A 19,114-nucleotide genomic window follows, 5' to 3' on the forward strand; every position below is an offset into this window, starting at 1 on the left:
TTTTTTTAAATCTGTATCATCTTTCAGTCTCACATTTCTGAGCCTTGAAGACAGAGAGGGGAAAGTACCTACATTGGTCCTTGTGGTTTATTGGTGCTTTTTTTGTTTTTGTTTTTGTTTTGTCTTGTTTCAAACCATGGGCAAAATCCCTAAGTTCTTCTGGGGATGAGAAGAGGTGGCAGCAGCGGGAATGCTGAGCGGGCTTGGTGGGTCCAAGATGTGTTGGCTCTTTTGGGCCAGAGGCCATCGTGGGAGGGCAGCTTCCTCTGAGACGCTTAATGACAGGAAGCTGCTTTATTTGCTTGAGTGTTAGCCAGAGGGGTGGTGAGCTGACCAGCTGGTGTCATTTGGTGGAGTGACATGGTTCGCTCTGCTCCCTTTCTCCATGCAAGGTACCCTGTGAGTGAGTATTCCTGAAAAACAGAAGAGAAGGAACCAGTCAGAACACACTGGAACTGAACCACCCCCAGCAAATAAGAGAACAGACAACAGACATTCAGTTCATTCCTTCTGCACTAAGAGCTAAGTAAGCATGACTCGTTCCATGAACCTCTTTCCCAGGACTGCTAGAAATCAGTGCCGCCAACTGCACAAGACAAACTGAGTTAACTCTCTAAATCAGAGTCTCTTTTGGAATACTTTAATACATATACAATTCACACCTCTCAACCAAGGGTGGCGAGCCTCATTTCAAGTCTATAGCTCATAGCCCTCCACTTTATTTCACTCCTGGGAGTTGAGGTCTTCAGATTGATCCTAGGTCTCCTAATAGTGAACAGAACCATGATTCGGGCTCTGCAGCTCCAAAATTCAGCCCTTCTTACTAAGCAAATGACCTCACTTTGGGGTGTTTGTTGTAAAGCAATGAGGCCAAGAGATCATCTTTATAGCAAATGAAGTCATAACCTACATGGAGACACACCTCTTAAGAGACTTCTCAGAGAGATGGAGTGACGTCCCCAGGGGTAGGAATGAATGAGTCAAATTTCAGGTGCCAAATTCACTTAACCAATTTCCCCATGCCTCTCTTTTTCCAGCTCTTCCCTTGAAGAGATGAACCATTCACATTTTTATATTTCAAAACCAAACTGCAGGCTAGGATTGGAAGAAAACCTATCTGAAGTTCTCTTGAAACGATGATGACGTGTCTTTGCAGGACTCCTCAATCCCCAACCATGGACTGAAAACTGCTTTGCTTAGGAATGTCCACCCCAGCACAGTAATTGTTCCCTGGCTCTTCATTCTTATTAGGTTATTTCAATGTCAGCTATCAGTTTCAAATGAAAGCAGTTCATTTTGCTTGACTGTTGCGGCCAGGATTACAAGTATGTATTAGATGGGGTTTCATAGATTAGGTGTTGGACTATTTTAGAGGTCATCAAGTTCAATCTCATCATTTTACAGATGAGGAGACTGAGTCTATCGATGTTAAGTGACTTGCCAAAGGTAACATAGGGTCAGTGGTAGAAGTGAGCCCAGGGTCTTCTACCTTCAAGTACAATACTCTTTCCCACTGTACCATCTTGGCTCATTTGTAGGCATTGTCAAAGCAAAGAGTATTCATTTCAGAAAGGAAGATAGAAAGAAAAAAGAAGGAAGGGGGGAAGTAGGGAGGGAGGGAAGGAGCAAGTCCTCTTCTTACATACATCCATACAACATCATCCATACAACAGGGAATATTTTTTTTTGTTTGCAAATGAAGATATCAAAAATATACCCAGCTAGAAGTTTTGCTAAGATGAAGTGGAGGCAGAAGGCTCATAAAAATCTTTACAACTGTGAAGAATGTTGTTAGAACTAACAAAAACTCCATTGTGGTTGTAAACAAGAAATTAGAATGAATTTAAGAGAGGTTTTTTTTTTTAAGTCCATTGGAGAGGGACTAAAGTTTAAGTACATCCTTTGTACAATGCCTCCTCAATGACTGATGTTAATGAGGGCGGTCTGAATATGGCTCTAGGTACTTGCTAACAGCAAATTTGGAAATTTAAATGTGCACATGGTAGGAAATGCCAGAGTTCCCAGAGTAATATTAAATCACCAGCACTGTGTGCACTTAAGACGTACATTTAATTGCCAAATTAAAAATGTAAAACACCACAAATATGCAACAGGACTGGAGTTACCCAGACATGAAAACTTTTTATCTGGCATGGTTAGCTCTAAAAATGTAGATACTCTATCATATTGTGCAGTCATATAATTTTCCATTTGATTTCTTATGTTTTTATTAAAAGGAGAGAGTGGGGGAAATAGACTGCAAAGAAAAAGAGAATCGGAAAAGCAAGAGGAACTGATCCGTGGTGTTGGGCCATTTCCCTTCGCAGTTTTGAGTGACAGACAATTGTGTGGAAGCTTCTACGTTAGTGACAGACAATTGTGTATCCCTTGACCAAGTTTGCCTATAAAAACCATTCTTCATTGGGGTATAGGAAAGTAATGGAACACTATAGTTGTTCAGAAAGAAAGGGTGAATATGAAGAATTTGGAGGAACCTGGGGATACATGTACAAACCAGTGCAGAGTAAAAAGACCACAACAGGTAAAAGAAAGACAACTGTTAAAGCCTTCAAAAGTCAGATCAATGCAGTGACCAATCATGACTTTAGATTACTCAAGATGAAGCACACTTCTCACGTCTTCACTAGAGACGTTGAATGGGATATACATTTCCTGATTTGGCCAGTGGGTTGATCTGTTTGCTAGATTACACTTACTTGTTTCAAAGGAAGGCTCTATTGGTGGTAGTGGGGGAAGAGGGTGAGTTAATGAAATGTGACAGAGATTTAAATAAAAGAAAGAAAAGAGCATCGATTTTTCAAAACATACGAAGGGCAAAAAGAAGTTGGGAAGGAATCAAAGAAACAGGGCAATTTTTTTTTTACTACCTTGTTAAACACTTTAAAAACCATATTACAGAAGTTTATGGTTTTCTATCCAATCCTCTTTTTGTTCCTCTTTCTATATTTCAATTTTTGTGTTTGTTGATTGAGTTCATAATAAAAAAAGAAAATGTAACATTAAATTAAATCACTCTTCAAGGGAGCCAATATTGGCATCTGGAAGAATATACTTTGTACTTATACATTTTTGTTTCTGGTGCATCCCCACCTCACATTCCTAAGTAGAATGTAAACTTCTTGAGGGCAGGAACTTGGTAGTGTGTTAGTAACCCCAGACTCTAGTATAGTATGTCACACTTAGCATATGCTCAGTGTTTATTGAATTGAACTTAGTTGAATCTGGTTAAGAATAAAAAATGTCTTTTAACACATCTCCTTTCTGGAACTTGCTGATTGAGAGCCATGTAGTTCTATAACCCTAATCTTTCTAGGTCTTAGTTTCCCCATCTGCAAAATGAGGATACATTACCTCCTTACTTGATAGACCTATTGTGATAATCACATAAGATAATACAATGACAGAGCTTTGTAACAGTATACAAAAGATGATCTGTGATTTCATCAGTGCAGAAATTTAGTAGATAAATTCCAGGTTGTTACCTGAGGTACATGGGATTTGAGGGACGCACTCAGGGTTCCACAGCCAGTGTTAGAGGTAGGATTTGCCACATGACTGAATACATATAAATTGTTATTCTGATGATGATGATGATGATGGCCACAAGAAAGGAGGCAAAGAAGCAGGAAGAGGAGGAGGAAGAGAACTTACAATGTGTTTGTAGAAATTGTGTAGAGAACTTAAGATATTGTGTTTGTAATTTATTCAAACCTTAGGACTAATTACTTATGGAATGATTCAGAAGTTTCTAAATGCTACTATTTTGGATTATTTTCTTAATGATGCTGCAGTTTCTTTTTCAGTATTCTGAGATTTATGTTTAAATCTCTCTGTCTGTCTTTGTGTGTGTGTTTCTGTCTCTCTCCTCTCTCTCTCCCTCCCCCCCCCAAAAAAAAAGAAAGAAAAGTCAAATAAGTTTCTGAATGCTCAAATTCACCTTTTGGACAGACATTAAACATGGGAAGCATCAGCCTACTAGAGGAAAAAAAATTCAAGGCATTTATAAATGACTGCAAAATAATGAAAGCCATTTTGGAACCCTAACTATAGCATTCGCCGTCACAAACGCTATAATAATCATGATTATTCTCTGGTATCTATTATTGTCTGGTAAATAATATGTGTTTTCCCCGAAAGTTGCAAAGGGTGCAGCTGCACCGTACCGTCTATTTTTGCAGCCTCAACTCCTGCTGCTCTGAAAGCCTCTCACACACAGCTTATTTTAAGTGAATAGCAGAGCAGACAATTTGGGCTGTGTTTCCTTCATCCTGGCTACACGTTTCCTCTGTCAGGGACAACCCCAGGGGCCAGATGGTGGCAGCAGAACTCCCTTTCTGTAGCTGCCATTTCTGGGGATGGGAGTGAAGCCAAGCTCACTTCAGCCTTCTGAGGCTCTGTTTGGTTGAGGTCAGATCCCTTCTTGATGATAAGCAGGGCTGTTGTTACTGAACAGATTGTCCGTGCGGTGTAAATGAAGAAAGACCACATCCCCATGGTATCTTGGAAGTATACCTATTTGGAAAGCAAGGCTAGCATGGAAGTGAGGGAAAGGACTGTGGAATGTCTGAGTTGGAAGGGACCCTGGTGATCAAATAATTCCTACCCCTCACTTTCCAGATTTAGAAACAGAAGGACAGAGAGGATTTGTAACCTGCCCAGCCAGTTAGTAGGAGATCTAAAACTTGAACTCAGGTCTTGCACTATATACTGTGTTGCTTTTAAGAAAGTATTGAAGGCAAGAGATTTTTGATCTGTAGTTTACTGCTATTATGTTTTTGTCTTTGTAGCATGACCATATAAGAAAGATTGACCAATATACCACAGTTCCCCCGTCTATGTCAATAGGAAATTTTTGCCTCAGGAAAAAAAGTAAGCAATGTCTTTGAGATCTCTGGATGAAAGTGACATTTTGCATGCAAAGTGACTACAAACATAAGCAGCTGTGTATTAATTCCATATAGAGGTTTAATTTCTGAGTTCCTAAGCAAAAATTTTGAAAGAGTCTCATACCCCTTAATTGATTGCTAGCTAAGTGTCAGAGGGGTCCCCCTTTTCTTGGGACCATTTGGGTAGCAGTTAAACCTAAAGACTTCTAGACATGTATTCTGGGCATCATTTAAGTGTTGGGATTCCTGGCACAATAACTCATATATATCATTTAGAAAACTTTTCAAGGGGCGGCCAGGTAGCACAGCAAGTAAGAACACCAGCTTCAGTGTCGGGATGACCTGAGGATCGAATCCGGGCTCAGATACTTAGCACCACACCCAGAAATAACTGGCCGTGTAACCTTGAGCAAGTTACTTAACCCCGATTGCTTTAAAAAAAAAAAAAAAGAAAACTTTTCAAATTCAAAAACCATTAAGTGTCAATGATTATTGTAAACATGAACATTTCTACTGTTTGGTCTCATACTAAGAGGAGCAATGGCACAGCAGAGAGAGATCCAGTCTTGGCATAGAAGACCTAGATTCAAGTCTCTCCTCTGACATAAATTGACTTTGTGACCTGGTTGAGTCACTTAATTTCTTACTACCCCAGGCAATTCTCTAAAACTATAAATTGAGATCTGTAGCTAGATTGCATTGGAAAATGGAGTTTCCTGACTTAGAATTCCTCACACCACTGAAATCACAGGTCAGGACCAATTATCTCATATTAATATAACTTCTAGAAAAGTTATATTAATTAATGCAATTAATTAAGTTAATGCAACATTGCTAATAATAATCCAGCCAAACCTGCTTTCATAATGATGGTGTATAGCTTGCCACAAAGTTTAACCACTCTTTCTGGACTGTAGAATCAAAAATTCTTTTTCAGGTGAAACAATTTCAGGGCAAGTATACTCTGAGAAAGGGGATGTAGGGGCTGGTTCAGCATCTCTTCATTTGTGTCCCTTTTTTACTTGCAAGAAATTGTTGTAGAGGAGTGATGACTCCTTATCTTTGATAGCATAAGAAATAGAAATGGATTCTATTGGGCAATGAAGCTAGGATCTCTTCAATATAAGTACATCTATTCCTTCTCATCCTCTGTGATGCCTGTCAGTGTGTCCTCCTATAAATCCTCCACAGGAGGGAGGTACCCCCCAATGTGCAGAGGTCTTCTTTTAGGTTTCCTGGTATTATGTGGGTTCAGAGTAATAGTCTGGCTGTCCACCTGTCATATTTCACACTCTTTATATGACCAGTCCATTTCTTTTGCTGGCAATATATCCCTTTGATGACATTTTTAATACTACTTCATGCATGCAGTCTGTCATTGTTAAGATACTGTAATCTATTTCTATCCACCATGCATCTTTCCATTGCCCTCTGGGTGAACCCCATTTTGATTCCTCAGAGATTCTGGTATCCCATGATTTGTATCCATATGGCCTCACCAGAAGAATACAAGTGTAGCAATGATGGAATTTTCTTTTAGGAAGAAGCTTGGGGTCTCTGGAAGTGCTGCAGAGTTTCCCAAATGCCATCCAGCCTGCTCTCCTCCTCCTATTCAATTCTAGGTCCACCTCATTGTGCATCTGCAGTATTTGTCCAACATTTAGATATTGATGGAAGAGCTCTATGGGCTGTCCAACCAACTGTATATCAAAGTCTGGAAAATAGACATTCTTCATCCACTTTGTTTTTCCAGTGTGGATATAAAGAATGACCTCTTTTGAGTGATTATTTTGGAGATGATGTTATTCCCATGCTCCAGAAGCTTCAATGGCTCCCAATTGATTCTAGGATAAGATACAAACTACTGTGGCATTTAAAGACCTTCTCAATTTGAATTCAACCTGTCTTTCCAGACAGATTTCACCTTACTCCCCTTCACACATTTTTTTTTATATTCAAGTTGCATAGCTTACTTTCTGTTGCCTATATACAACATTCCAACTCTTGGATCTATGTGTCTGTATAGTCTATCTCCCATGCTTGGAATTCACTTCCTCCTCTTAAGTTCTGCCTCTTAAAATTGCTATCTCAAAAAATAAAAATAAAAATCACAATCTCACTTCAAGGCTCATCTCAAGAGCCATTTTCTGCATAAGGACTTTCTTGAAACCCCCAGATAGTATTGCTCTCCCTTCCCAACAGAATTGCTTTTTGTTACTACAGATATGTTTTGTATTTATCTGTGTACCTATTGCTACCCAACCCCCAATCCCACCCAGTAAAATATAGGCACTTTGAGGGAAGGGACTGCTTTGTTTTTATCTTTAACACCTATCAGTGCCTGACACATAAGAAGAGCTCAATAAATACTTGTTGAATTGAATTAAACTGCAATGTTCTGGGGCTTGATGAAATCAAATTGTTATCCATAGATAGGAATGTCTGGAAGGCTTCAACATCTCCAGGGAATCTTTCTTCCATTTGAACGCTAAAGTGGAAATCAACACAATAGTAGCAAACACATTTTGTGAAATCTATTACAAAACTATATATGATGTTAACGTGTTTGTGGGAGACCACTTGCTGAAAAGATTGCATTTAGTTCTACAAAAACAATGATTATTTTATAGTCAACAAGCAACAAGCAGAGTGAAATTTTATGTTTTTCACACTTTCCGTGCCTTAAAACGTAAGCTCTTTGAGGACAGGGGCTGTTTTGTTTTGCGTTATATTCCCAGAGCTTAGCACGGTGTCTGGAACATAGTAAGTGCTTAATCAATGTTTGTTGACTGTAAATATGTGTTCTGTTGTATAACGTTATTCGAAAAAGCCAACCTGTTCTCTTTTCATATTTTCATTAAGGATGCCCATGAGATACAAGGAGCCTATTATCACAAAGACTTTGTAGAGCTGGACAGCTGGCTCAGAAGTTACTGATCTCCTCTTGATCCTCTTGTTTTGGGAGTAGGATTATAGTGATGTTTATTCTAATCATTTATTTTCTTCCCTTCTTTCAGATATTATGAGAATTGATCCCTCAATATCCTCAAAATTGGGTCATCTGTAACACAGTTCTCAGTATATATATTTGTTCTGATCCAGCTGGTCCTCCCATTTTGTTTTCTTTAGCATAATTTCTATTTCCACATTTAAAATACTGGGAAGCTGTGATGACAAAATGTGGTGGTTTCACTTTCATTGATGCAAACTTTTTTTTTAGAGAAATCTTGACAGATCTTTTCTATTTTTTAATCTGCTTGTTATCCTACTTTCATTCTCATTCTTAAATGTTTTTTTTTTCCAGATGATCTGACTTAATTGGGCCTCACTGAGTTTTCTAGATAGTCATTCCCACCCCCCCCCCAGTTACATCTCACTGCTTTATGAAATGATGTTGATTATAATCTTCTACCATCCTCCTCCATACAATTTCATTAACAAGCTCATATTCTAAGTCTATTTGCCCTTGGCTCTTCACTTAGCAAGGAGACCAAGTGTTGCTGGATGTGGTGGGTTTCAGTTGTTTACTTTTTTTAGACTTATTTTTGTGAAGTTATAAAGGACAAAAATATGGCCAATTTTTTATCACTTAAAAAAACTGATAAGAACATATTACTGTCCTTGTATTTGCCTGAGCTGGTTGTGTCTGAAAGAACCTTGGAGTTAGAGTTAAATGTTAACCAATGAAATAAAACTAGAAAGAGAAAAAAAAGTATTTTAATTGCTGAAAAAATTTCCTTGATGTACTTTAAATCATTGGTTAAGATTCATATGCAGAAAGCCTCCCATGATCAATTTCTCCCTTTTTCACCCTCACAGCACAATAGTGATTCACCCTTTCCCTCGGAGAACTTTGGTAATTTTTCTCTCATAGTCCAGCCCTACTCTTGCTTGGGACCAATACCTTGGGGTATGGTGAAAAGCAGCTGAAAAAGCTTCCCCACATGGGAAGCAGAGGGTCATTCTGTCTCCACCTCCAGTCTCTACCAAAAGGGAAACTGAGCCACAAGGGCTAATATTTTATTAGACTGGCGCCCCTTACTGCTAGTTAAAGATCTTCAGTAATGCCTGGACAGTGGCCTTTCAAGCAGCCTTGAAAATCAGAAGGAAGGTCAAAGCTTTCTCACAAAGGGTTAGTAAGGGGAGAGAACAATGGCAGAACCAAAACCACCTCATGCTCTTTTGCAGGGATTTCTTTTTTCTATTCAGCATAAGAAAAGGAACATGAGCACGATTTATGAGTAGAATCAGCTCAGGATTATTTATTTACCAGTTTGTCAGGACACAGTCAAGGACCCTCAAGAAATACAAAAGTAGGGGCAGCTAGGTGGCACAGTGAATAGAGCCCTGGAGTGAGGAGGACCTGAGTTCAAATTTGGCCTCAGACACTTAACACTTACTAGCCGTGTGACCATGGGCAAGTCACTTAACAACAATTGCCCTGCCCTTCCCCCTCCAAAAAGAAAAAAAAGAAATACAAAAATCACAGGGGAGTCTGTGGAGTGGCAGTAAGAAGATGATATCTGTTTACTCAAGGACCCTGGGAGCCCTATACATTTCAAGCACATTGCCCAGATAAGACTTAAGAGCCTCAATTGGCACTGACACCAGAATAATAAAATTTTCTTTTAATTTGTAGGATTTTTTGTTGTTGTTGGAGATGCGAAAGAGGGTTGGTTTTGTTTGTTTGTTTGGTCCAGACCTATGATTTCACTGAGGTAGGGAACTCTAGGTAAGTAAATTCCCTCCTCCAATGCAGATAAGCAATGTCAGTTTCCTATAACTTATAGTCTTAGAGTTGCCTGGGGCATTGAGAGTATCTTGCTCAGGGCCACACAACCAGCATTTGCCAAAGACACAACTTGAATCCTGAGTCTTCCTAACACCAAGGGTAGCTTTCTATCCACTATACCATACTCAGATTATATCACCTTGTTAACTCACATTGTAAATTTCTTTTGGGCAGAGACCATCTCCCCTATAGTATTTAATATGAACTCCCCTTCCTCCAAAGTCTACACTACAATGTAACCCCATGGTACTCAATAAATACTTGTTGACTGAGGTCTTCATTCAAATACCTTGGGTCTATGGTGAGAAGAGATTGAAAAGCCTTCAGATCAGTGATATCATTGATGTGAGCACTCCCAACCATCAGTTAACATGTTTAAATCAAGCCATTAAGTTTTGATTATACCAGTGTTGTTTATCTGGGACAATCAGGAGTCTCATGGGGGACTAAACTCCTCTCGGGTAGCCACAGTTGATTTCCCAGACCACAAGGGTATAGCTCAAGCAGTCAGTGAATAGAAGCCGTCTGTGCAGCCTGATAAAGCTCCCAAATGAGATCCCTGATAATAGTCTCAGCACGAAGCTCTTCTTTAAAAGAGCTGAGATTTATAAAGAGTTGCCATGAAATAATTTTTCTCTTGCCAATAAATAAATTATTTTAAAGTAGCCTATATCATTATGAAAAAAATTTTTTGGAGGGTGAGTATGAAATAAAGTGAAATAAATAAAATTTCCTTCCAAATTGGTTAATGAAAGTGAATGAAAAACATCATTCTTGCTTTTCAACAGATCTATGACTGGAAACAGAACACAAAGGCAGGGCAAGGGGCAAGGGAGGTGGAAGAGCAAAGGTCAGCTTCACTCTGGCTTTCAGGCCAAATTTTGATCTGAGTTCTACAGGATCAGTGGTGGCCTATCCAAAAAGATAGATAAGACAAACCTCAGAATTATTTCCAATACGATTAAACTAATTGTGACCTCCTTCTTCTCTTTCCTTCCCTGATTCCTTCCTTTCTTCCTTTCTTCTTCCCTTCTACCCTCTCTTTTTACCTTCCTTCTTTTCCTGATAGTTTCCTCCTTTAGAAAGCTTTCTAATTCAACTCTTGGATCAAAGACTACCACCATACGAAAACCTTTACTGAACAAATTATATCTTTAATCTTCTGTCATTATTGGTTTAGGTATCAGAAAAAGGTTTCATTTATTGAATCATTCCACAGACATTTATTGAGTCCCTATAATGCACATGGCACTGTATTTATTCTTATAAGGATAGGCTACATACTATTATTGCCACTAATAGGGAACTCTAAATTCTTTCTTTCCCCTTACCTACTTTTCTTCCACACTTACAGAATCACAGGATTTTGAACTAGAAAGGACCTGAAAGATCATCTACTCCAATTTTCTAATTTTATAGGTGTCAAAACTGACATTCACAGAGATTATGTCTGAGACTTGCCCAAAACCATGCAGCTAAGAAAGCAGTAAAACTGGGATTTGAAACCAAGTTTTCTAGTTGCAAATCCAGTTTTCTTCCCATACATTATATTGCCTAATATTTAGTCCAACTGAGCTGCGTCTGTCTTCTCCCCAAAAGTTGTAGCAATCTCAGAATAAAGAGCTAATGGTCTGCACCATCCAGACAATGCTAATTACCAAAGGTTGGTGGTAAAGCCAATTCACAAATGGGGGAAATAAAGTACATAAGGTTCATATGATTATTCTTCCATTACAAAGGAACTTCACAGGATTGTTGTGAAAAAGTACTTTCTAAAACTTTAAGTGATATATATCTTATATCTTATATATATAAAAGTAAATATGATTACATATACATATATGTGTATATATGTATACATACATATAGAAATATAATTTTTTTATTGTTATTTCAAAGTTAGAGTAGAACATTAATTTTCTGGCCACCAACTCCATGAATTATCTGATATCTAGATTCCCTTAAAGTATAATTCAAGTGCTGCTTCCTACACCAGGCCATTCCAGGTGTCCCAGTTATCTCCCTCTTGCTTTATGTCTTCTTTTTACTTAATATATACTTTTCATTTACTTCTTTTTTTTTTTAAGCAATTGGGTTTAGTAACTTGCTCAAGGTTACATGGCCAGGTGTTTCTAGGTGGGTGCTAAGTGTCTGAGCCCAGATTTGATCCCAGGTCATCCCAACTCTGGGGCTGGTGCTCTTACTCAATGTGCTACCTGGCCACCCCCATTTACTTCTTTGCATAAATACTGTATCCATTCCTCTTCTCCTTGAAGGAAGAGATTGTTTTTGTCTTTGTATCCCTAGCCTCTAGCATAGTGCCTTACACATAGTAGGAGCTTAATACATTTTTCTTGAATTGAATTACCTACATTATTTCCTTTTTCCAGTGTATTAATATTTCTATTTTACCCAGAAAGATAAGAAGGTCTAAGTCGATTGACATAACTTATTAACTGTCACAAAGTGGAAAATCTGGACTTAAAATTCACTTCTGGTTTATCTCCTACTCTTTCTACTAACAAGCTGCCTTTCTGAAATGTCACTTTGAATAACTCAGGTCCTCATTCAAATACCTTGGGTCTATGGTGAGAAAGGATTGAAAAAAGCTTCAGATCAGGGATAGCATTGACTTGGGCAGTCCCAACCATCAGCTATGTTTAAATCAAGCCATTAATTAAATTAAGCCAGAAGTAATTTTGGGTTAAGTTTAAGTCATTTGATTTTTTTTTCTATGTTGTTTGGACCCCAGCACCCTAGGAAAGTTTTGACCCTAAATCAGCAAAGGAAATGAGAAATGTCCAGTCAGTCCTTTCACTTCTCAGAGGCACAAGTGAAACTGGTATCTTGTTTGAATTCAGCTAAGTTTATATAAGGAATATGTAATGAATGGTGAAAATATAGCTCTGGTCTTTGCCAGGGACAAGTTAACTATGTACTTTGGTCCCATGCTCCATCCTACTGAGAAAGGCAGATGGGCACTTTGAGATCTAAGAATTCCTAATAGTTATAGCTGCTTAAAAGTAAAATGCCCACCCTTCCTAATGCAGTCTTCATTCATTAGTGGAGGCCTTCAAACAGTGTTTAGAAGATCATTTATTGGGAATATCTTCAGGTATGAACTGGTCTGGATTAGTGGTGGCAACTCAAATAGAAATAGGTCCCACTAACTCCTACATAAAGATCCCTACTGGGGGGTGGCTAGGTGTCGCAGTGAGTAGAGCACCAGCCCTTGAGTCAGGCAGACCTGAGTTCAAATCTGGCCTCAGACACTTAACACAAAAACTAGTCATGTGACCTTGGGCAAGTCACTTAACCCCAACTGCCCCTCCAAAAAAGATCCCTACTGAGTGGATATTGACATAGAAAATGGCATATTAAAAATATCTATGTTTTATGGTATTTTTGTTTATTTTGTAAAATATTTCCCAATTACATTTTAATCTGTTTAGGGCAGTATTTGTAAAGTGTTGTGTGCTACCTTTAATCTAGGTGACACCTGAGAATCTTTTATTCTAATCGATCCTGTGCCACAGAATGACCTCTAATTCATCTTTTTACCCATACAATGGATTCCATGATTCTGCTACCTATGAAATAATTGGCAATCACTACCATCTTCCTACTTTCTAGGTATGGTAGGAAAACTAGTGAAACAGTTTAAGATGTATTCCTAACCCTAAACCATTCTTCCACAATGTGCCAGAGACACAATAATGAGATTGATGGAGCATGTGTCTGACCCAGTGAAACAATTTTTAAACTCTTGGGAACACAGGCATCCCAAGAAAAACCTACTGCCACTTTTATACAGTAATTTAGGCGCACATGAAGACTTTAGAAACCAGAGGTCTCTAGGGTTCAATGAAATGAAAGGTAGGCTCTAAAAAGTTAATGCAGCTTTCAAAATTACTTTCTTCACTCAAGAACAACCTTAAGTCTTAAGAGAATCTGGATCAGTGACTACAGGACTCCTGAGTGCCTCCAATAATATCATGCCAACCTGGGCTTTGATTCCAGGTGTTTGTTTTAAAGAGGGACAGTTTGGGCATCACTGTGGTCCAATCCCCTGGATATGCATCAGTCTTCTCATTCCTGAATGGTGTCCTCTCCTATTAGAAACGACTGTGGTGTTGTATGCATTTGGCCTTTGCCCAGGATGATCTTTGTGCCAGCAGACCCAGCCTGGCTCGGCATTCTCCCAGCAGGGAAAGCTTAGGGGAGCTGTGGGAGCCTAAAGCTGACGTGAGTGTGGGAGAAGGTTTAAAGCTGCTTTTCAGACAAATGTTGCACCTGTTTCTGTGGCAGTCTGGTGCTGGGCCAGGCCTTGGCCTCTAATGAGTGGTTAGAAAGTTCTGCACAGCCCTCCAGGTTCCATGCTGTGTCATTGAGTGCCCCCAGGCCCACTCACAGGCATAAAGGAAAAGAACTTTCTCCCACGTCGTGACTGTGATTATACAACTTATTTAAAACATAGCATGTGGTAACTTTCCTCCCTTGTATCCTGGTGAAAAATTCCACAATGTTTTGAGTTGACCATTGACAATTAGCCTTTCTTTCAAATGCCTCGATAAATGGCCATGGTGCCAGCCTCACCCTATTCCTACTTCTTCTACACGTGGCTGACAGAACAATGGTCCTCCATTACAAATCTCAACATGCTGCCGCTTTGCCTTCTCAAGCAAAATGTATGTATTAAGTGGCCACATGACAGGTGCTAGGCTATTTGAATACAAAGACAAAAAGGAATCAATCCCTGCCCTCAAGCAACTTAAATTCTCAAATATGTCTTGTGTATAAAATACCAACTCTGATCTCTCAACTGTACACCAACATCTCTTTCATCACTGAGCTGACAAGGCAGATATTCTACTCCCATCAGACAAATGTGAGACCAGTCCCCAGACACTAGATCTCTCAGGTTTTAAAGGCAGCTAGGTAGCATAGTAGATAGAGTGTCTGGAGCAGGAGTAAGGAATACCTGAGTTCAAATCCTGCCTCTGATACTTATTAGCAGTGTGACCTTGAACAAGTCACTTGACTTCTCAGTTTCCTCCTCTGAAATGAGGAAGATTAGATTTGCTGGTCTCTAAGGTCCCTACTAGCTCTAAACCAATAATCTTCTCCCCTTTTCTGTCCACTAACCCAGCCCTCCTATTGCTTAAAAAATCTAACTCAAATCTTCCTCAAGAAGTCTTGCAGAATTAACCACACTAAACACCCATCCCCTCAGCACTCAGAAACTCTTTGTGCCTAGACTGAAACCTGGAAAGGACCAGTTAGATTTATTTACATCTATTGATATGTTGCTTTGTATACAGATTTTTGAGTTGCTTCATGGATGTCCTGTTCTATCCCCTCAGTTAAAATCCAAGCTGTCATTTTTTTTTTCTTCTCATGTATCCTCTGACAATGTGTACATGGTTTGTATGGAATTCAATTTAACCCCAAAAGTATTCAATGAATGGCCTCCAGGTGACAGTCATTGTCCTAGATACAAATTTAAAATGCAAATTTATTACATTATATCATATTATTATAAGATACAAACTAAAAAAAACAAAATCATTGCCAGGAACTCACATGCCAGTAGGGGGAGGGGGCATGTATACAGATGAATATAAAGTCATTAGAGTGGGGAGGAAGCATTAACAATTGGAGAAATGAGGAAAGGGCCCTTGCAAAGGAGGTAAGCTAAGCCTTAAAGCCAGTCAATAAACATTTATTAAGCACCTGATATATGCCTGGCACCATACTAAGCGCTTAAGAAGGAAGCTAGGGATTCTAAATAAATATAGTTAACTTGTTAAATGTATTTCATTGATTTTCCTAGAGGATCAAATGAAGGCCATGAAGACCCAGCTGTGAATGTTGTCTTCCCTCTCTACCTATTGTATTTTTCTTTACAGACTCCTAAAACCTCCTCCCCCACCAAAAAAAAAAAATCAGTAAAAACTGGATCTTAACCCTTATCATGATTAGTCAAATCTGAATTTCACACTCTCATGGAATCAATTAATCAACCAACAAACACCTATTAATTGTCTATTATGTGCCAGAAATTGGTTATATGCTAAGGATCACAAATCTATAGCTTTAACAGACCTTAGTGATCATCTATCCAATTTTATAGATGATTAAATTGAGACCCAGAGAGACCAAGGCACTAAATGTTAGAACAAGTTCACTGCATCTTGTGAGTGTTTTCCTGATTATAAAAGTTTTAGCTCCAAAATTAATCTAAGGAGCATTTCGAATCTAAGCACGGAGGTGGGAGGGAGGTGTTAGTAATCCTTTTGTATAGGTGAAGAATTAGAATTCCGAACCATTGGCTCTCAATCTTCATTTCCTGGACAAAGTGGCTCTTCCTCTCCACCCATTTTCTCCCTTTCCCCTCCTCCCAAATGTTTGAGCATAGTTTTTCTATCATTATTTGATATATAATGTTGATCAAACCTCAAAGCATAGGAAAACAGCAATTATGTCTCATGTTTAGGATTCCATAGTATTAAATGGGAGGGACAGTGGAACCTGGATGTATTTTTGGTTTGGCAAATGGCTCAAACTATTTTTCAAACATTTTGGTTTTGGCAAAAACCAAAATGCATTTTGCCAAGCACTTTGGCCTTAATTTTTAAGCCCATGTGTATTTTAAGGGAAATTTAATCTATATGTTTCTGACTCATTTACACTTAACTCATCAAAATGCTGTTTGGTAAGGGCTATTAGATGTCCAAGAAACTTTATGAGCCCTTTTCCTAAGCTGCTTTACTCTTCGTCCTGACCAGAAAGTCGTATTTTGCCAATCATAAAATAGCTCGAACCCCAGAGGCCTGAGGTCAGTTTGAAATTTATAACCTCCAAAGTTTAAGTGGATACTCAACTTGGCAATAATTTCCCCCCTCTTGTCTTCCTATGAAGGCCACAAATAACAGTCAGGTTTTCTATGATAACAGTATGACAAAGACCAGCTTCCCAGCTGACAGTGTGTGATAAAAGACCTGGTCTATCTAACCAAAAAACTATTTTAAAAACCTGCCAGGAAGGGGCAACAGAAGTCATTTCACAACCAGGTAAGGGTGAATTCCTAACTTATGTTCCAAAGAAAAGTCCTCAAATGTCAATTAGAATGAGAAGGAAGTGGGATTTTCCATAAGAATGAGTGATTTTTACATTTTCATTTTTTGCCTTTTGAGGAGCTGGCGGACAGAAAAACTTTTATCAGAATCAACTCTGTGGTATGACAATTTCTACAAAAATTGTTAATGAATTGGATGTGCCAAAAACAGCACTTGAGTTTAAACCAAAAGCACATGGAATCCAAGCATGCATATCTGCATGTCATGGTGATCTCATCGCATATCATCTGTAATAATGTTCAGATGCTGTTAGATTACAGTATTCTGGTGGGAGAGGGTTTTTTTGGACAAGGTACTTTAAAATAGCAGCTTCAGTGGTTCACAGGAGCTTATAAATATTTAAAATTTCAGCATTGAACAAATCATAATGACAAAGTTTTACATTTAACTGCATATGCACCGAATATCTTGCAATTGCTCTAAATATAGGTTTAAAATATCGGAAGAGCATGTTGATCGGATGCAGAACTTTGCAGAGAAATTTAAACCTGATAGTTCTTGCCCTCACAACATCCAATCTGCACAATTTTGAAAGTGTGTATGTAGGTTTCCACAGAGGAAGATTATATTACACGGCCCAAATTTCCAACACAAGAGTCAAAGGCTGAAATATAGCTTCCCCCCCCTCCCAACTTTCTTTCAACAAATGTAGTTCAGCCACTTGGCTTTTCGATCATTTCTTATTGTAGGTTGGCTCAAATTTAAGACAGTAACATTTTAGAAACACTTGGAGAACTAAGCCAGCTGCAAGGAGGATATCTTTACAAATTGAGACACATGTTGTACAGGAATACCATTCATTTTAAATACCAAAAACATGTCTGGAGGAAACACAGTCATGCAAATGAGCTAGAGATACATTTTTTTACACTACATTTCCAGAGTTCAGGTCAACGTTTTACATCATGAGTGTCTATAGAGTTTCTGTACTTTTCCTTCCTGACTGCTTCTTCAGCATTTTTGGCCTCATGTTTCTATTTTCCCTTCATTCAAGATAAAACACAGTTTGCTATCAAAAGAAAACAGCAAACCAGAGGTTGGGAAGGAGAAGTGAGGAGGAAGCCAAACCTGGCACAGAGAAGTTTGGAGATTCCTGAACTGACTGGATAGGAAAGCAGCTTGGGAAATACAGCAGTTTTCACTGGCCTGAGCCCTGATCTCATGACTGCCCAGAGAGCCATTTCTGCCTTTCTCAGACGCCTACTGATGATGTGCATTGGGGCAAAAGAGCTGACTTGTTGGAAGCATAACTTTGATCTCTGCTGCTGTGATGAACCACTCAAGAACAGTCCAGCCCAAAGGTGGTCAAGGAGAGCTTTGCTCATTTTCCACCGATCAAAGTTCAGAGCATTAAGGAACAGTTTTGAAATGTGGAAAGTCATTCCTACAGCCATCATGAGTTTTCTTGGCTCTGATTTATCTCAGCTAAGATCTTGCAACTGACCCTTGAAATCATTTGGGTGTGTTTACTCTTCCTCCTGATTGCCTCCAATTTGCAATCATAAAATCAATTTCCACCCCGCCCTGCAACTGGTTGTTTTTCAGAATTCTGTGAGACCGTATAAATTTTCAGAGATTTTATACTTAGTTGGCGCTTAGCAATTTGAATCTAAGATGGTATCTACTCTAGATTTCCCTTTAGAATAAGCTCAGGTTAAAGTTAAGGAATGGGGGTGAGGGTGGGGAGTATTTATCCTTTTAAGGTATTTCCTTTCAATTCCCCTGAAATATAATTACTTTTGACCAATCTTTCCCTGCCCCATTTCATCCTCCAAACTGGACTCCCCCCCCCCCAAAAAAAAAAAAACTCTCAGCGTTAAATAGTTCATACGTGTGGAGTATATATGTGACTTAAATAGTCTTCTAAAAATTATATGTGTTGCATTTAAAATAGCAACCAAGTGGCACAAACTCCATGCCGGGAATATTAAAAGAAAAAAGTACATGACTTTCTTCATTCCTTTTGGCACACCCTTTTTGACATGATGTTCTGGAAAAGGCTGAGTGTTTGGGCTGGGTCTCCATGAAGTAAATATTCCAGACTGTACAGTATTGTTTGTCTCCAAATTTCTGTGCCCTGTGGTATGGTCTGTCTCTAAGAAGCTAGGCCTTAAATGACTGGACCTTGACCAATCAGAAAGTTTCTTCTGCCTGAGTACCACTAGAAACGATTTATTGGCAGGCAATCAGGAGACTAATTTCTAGGAATTTTACAATCTAAGGCTCATACCCTTCCTTCCTTCCTTCCTTCCTTCCTTCCTTCCTTCCTTCCTTCC

At 38.8% G+C, this 19,114-nt stretch overlaps 1 protein-coding gene across 2 annotated transcripts in view; it reads right to left on the bottom strand.

Moving 5' to 3' along the window:
- Positions 1–296: 296 nt before the first annotated feature.
- Positions 297–19,114, bottom strand: part of SOBP (sine oculis binding protein homolog) — a 226,550-nt gene continuing 207,732 nt past the window's right edge. For both annotated transcript variants that reach the window (XM_069077109.1, XM_069077107.1), the window contains one exon: positions 297–413. The gene's annotated coding sequence lies outside the window, so the exon portion shown is untranslated. The remainder of the gene's footprint in view (positions 414–19,114) is intronic.

Source organism: Petaurus breviceps, unplaced genomic scaffold (assembly GCF_028583685.1).
Source record: "Petaurus breviceps papuanus isolate PSGF00001 unplaced genomic scaffold, PetGlider_PUasm1.0 90977, whole genome shotgun sequence".
Taxonomy (NCBI): domain Eukaryota; kingdom Metazoa; phylum Chordata; class Mammalia; order Diprotodontia; family Petauridae; genus Petaurus; species Petaurus breviceps.